This window comes from Anarrhichthys ocellatus, unplaced genomic scaffold (assembly GCF_004355925.1).
Source record: "Anarrhichthys ocellatus isolate YVR2014 unplaced genomic scaffold, GSC_Weel_1.0 scaffold32, whole genome shotgun sequence".
Taxonomy (NCBI): Eukaryota; Metazoa; Chordata; class Actinopteri; order Perciformes; family Anarhichadidae; genus Anarrhichthys; species Anarrhichthys ocellatus.
This window is the reverse complement of record NW_022280062.1, coordinates 3413027-3416946: the sequence shown is the minus strand read 5'-3', so window position 1 is coordinate 3416946 and position 3920 is coordinate 3413027.

Genomic DNA, 3920 nt, shown 5'->3' with positions numbered 1-3920 from the left:
GTCTCGTTCCGGTTAGTAATCTTTACTTTATTTGTAAAACTTTCCCTTCCTGGAAGAGGACGCTTGTTGTAAATAGCTCATAGCACAAAATAGTCACGCTGCAGTGATTCTTATTTCTCCAGCTCTCTTATAAATGTCTTGACTCCTTTTAAGGAGATACATGACACAAATAAAGAATCCTACTCATAGACGATCACATAGATGTTACTGTGGTTTTGATGATTTTCTTTATGTGACACCTGATGTTTATCCAAGCCACGCGGAGGGAAGACTATAGTAAGGCATTGATTGATAATTATCTCTGTTCACCGATACAAAAACATTCCTCCTCCTTTTCCATCAGAGCATTCCACAAATCTTAAGTATGTTCATCGCTGTCTTTTATCAACTTCCTCTTCTGAACTTAATCCACTCAAACAAAACTTCCCACCTTGATTAAAACTGCATGACTCATTCACAGATCTGCCTCTTGTAAAACATGCTTCAGCTCACTGGTGAGAAGTTATTAAAATTGTGGCATCTGAGGTGGCAATTTGAATTTTGCACGCCCTTTTAAAGCTCAGCGTTAACACCATAACTGACTGTGTGAAGAGGAATGTGGTTAGTGTTAACAGCTGTTATTTGTTCTCCTTCGGGAATTCTTAAAAGGAGCTGTTTGAGTAATGACGAGAGGTTAATTCCTGGGCTTGGACATTTTTAACAATGCATATTAGGCGCTTCTTATTCTGACATCATGACACGTATCGGCTTGACAGTTGTCCAAGTCTGCTGAAACCCAGGAGCTGCTGTAACTGAGGCATATCACTTTACAACAGCTTCCACCTGGTCTGAAGTTCAAGTTTGTTGAATACAAAACCAATGCAAATGAATTCTGTGCCGATACAGAGGAATTCATTCGGGCAACTACAAGGAAGAACAATTTTACCGTTCCCTGGTTAACAATAAAGATACCCTGTGGAGTGTTTGACCACGAGCAGTGCTATAAAGCAATGTTTTACATAAGTGGGCAACTATAAGCTCTATAAATGTTAAATGAGGAAGAAAATGCATTAAACACATTGTGATGATGTTAACTAAACTTTTAATACCTCCAGATCATAGTTTCTAAAAGTGCGGCACGCGGACCAACGAAATGTTTTGTGTGGCCCCTGAACTTGAAATAAAGTGCATGAATTATATTTTATTAATTTACCTTCCATTTTAATGCTTTTAGTTTTAAAACGATTACATTTAAAAGACTACTTGGCTGCGCCTAATTGCAGGGTAACGACAGCAGGCACAACCACGTTCCAGGTATAACCACTATCCATGGAAACCTGCGAGTTGAGAAAGCACAGAGGCTCTGGGAAAGATGCCATGTTAGTAACATGCATTAATAGGACATGAATGCACACAGAGGGAAAGGAGAGGAAGAGAGATCAGCTAAGTGTATCACAAGAAGTCACCCAGCAGTCAAGGCCTAAAGCAGCATATCAAGAGGCTGGTCCAAGGCAAGTCTGAGCCAGCCCTAACCAGAATTTTTTAAGAGGCCTACTTCTAAATGGGGTGAGGGTGTCTGCCCCCAAACTGAAACTGGATGTTTGTTTCACAGGAGAGGAGCTTGATAGCTGAATGCTCAGGCTCTCATTCTACTTTTGGAGACTCAAGGAACCACAAGTAACCCTTCATTCTAGAAGCGCAGTGTTCTAGTTGTAGAGTAATAGGATACTCCGAGCTCTTTAAGATATGATGGTGCCTGGCCATTTGGGGCTTTATAGTGGGGGAGAAGCATCTTAAATTGTATTCAAGGAGGCCAGTGCAGAGAAGCTAATATGGGGAGTATTATGATCTCTTTTATTAGTTATTGTCAGTACACGTCCTGCAGCATTATGGATCAACTGGAGTATAGCATGTTTAAAAGGTCAGAGTATAGTGTGTTGAAAAAGTCATCGTAAACTAGGTCGAAGAAGCCATGAAAAATATAGTCATGGAATGCTCTGTCAAAAAGTCATTGAAGTCACAATACAGTATGTGGAAAAAAGTTATTTAAGAGTCATAGTATAGTATGTAAAAAGAAAGTCATAGTATTGTGTGTGGGAAAAAGATAATTGTAAAGTAGGTTGAAGAAGCCATGAAAAATTAAAGTATGTCAAATAAAGTCATGGTATGCTCAGTCAAAAAGTCATAGAAGTCACAATATAGTATGTGGAAAACAAAACTCATAGTAAAAGAGTAATGACAAAGTCATATGTTAAAGTCGGAAAAAAGTCATGGTAAAAACTGTCAATGTCGGAAAAAATCATTGTAAATCATGTTTGAAAGAAGCCATGAAAAATTAGATTAGATTAAGTTTACATACAAATATATCATATAGTGTGTAGTAAAAAGCTTTGGAATAGTATGCGCTAAAGATGACAGAAAAAACATTTATAGTCATTTTTGAAACGACATAGTATAGTATGTAACAAATGTGACATTTGTTACATTTGTTATATGACATTTGAAATATCATATAGTCATTGTATAGTATGTCATAAAAATATAAAAAGTTACAGTACAGTATATCATAAATAAGTCATTAAAATGTCAGTCATGTCATTTATAAAGTCATGGTAAAGTATGTCATAGAAAACATCAGAATTGTATGTCAACAAAATCACAGTATAGTATGTCATCAAAAGACACTATATGCCATAAAAAAAATATTTAATGTCATCAAAATATCACGTAGAATCTTGTAATAAATCATAATATAGTATGTCATCAAAAAGTCAACATATAGTGTACCATAAAAACTTTGAGAATTCGAGAAAAGGTCAAGAATTGTCATAGTGTCATTAAAATTACAAAATAATGCAAATTAAGTTGAAGTTTCTGTAAGTTTGTGAAATCTCAGTGGTGTGAAAAAGAACTTATGAGTCGGATGTGTTTTGTGACTCTTTACACCGTCATGTATCAATAATACTTTCCTACCGAGTGACCACACACATACGGAGTTTGGGGGTAGCAGCGGTTATGTTCCTAGTTTGGATGTATACCATTATGTTGGATTATGCTGTTACGACAGGTACATGCATCAGATATTCATGGTCTTGATGCATACTCAATAAGCAGGTTTTGGTGTTATTCCTGCCCCATGGAGCTGATCCAACACATAAATACCAAACAGATGAAACACTCTCCCTTTGGCTGTTTATCGTAAATACATCTACAGGAGACAATGTCAAGTGTACCACTCGGATGTTGTGCTCTGAAATGTGGATTTAAGCAAGTTTGGATCTTTCACAGAAAATCAGGTTTCGGAAGGAAAAAATCCCAAAGGTCAGTCCAAAATGGTTTATTTTGTAAAGGGGGTAGTTGGAGATGAGAAAACATGGTGCGCTACTAAATGATATATTAAAATGTACATGACATTCAAAGGGTATTAGAGTTATCACTCAGATTTTCCACACATGAACTTAAGTCTTCATTCCAAATGACAGTGGATAAAAAAAGTTTGTATATCTTAAAAATAAAAATATGATCAACACAGTAAACCCTTGGGATGCTTAAAAGGACAAAAAGAAATAACAGTTACATGCAGAATGTAGAACGATGAGTCAATTTTCATATTTTGGAAAATAAAAAAACAAGGTGAATGCCTCACACAAATTTAGAGAAAAATTTAGGGTGAATTCTTCAGCTGTTTCGTCTTCACATCATTAACTCACATTAGCAGAAACTGCATTGTTTCAGTCTTTTATTCTGTATAATATAGGTCAATAGGAAATATAAGAAACTATTAATGACAACTTGAGTGGTCTTGGCTAGCCATTACAAACAGCACATATATGTGTTGAGATGCCTGATGAAAATGATCCAAAATAAATTACATTTGCCAAAACCTAACGCACACACTGGTTGGGATGGGAGGGATGAGAGGGGGGGGGGGGGGGGGGGGG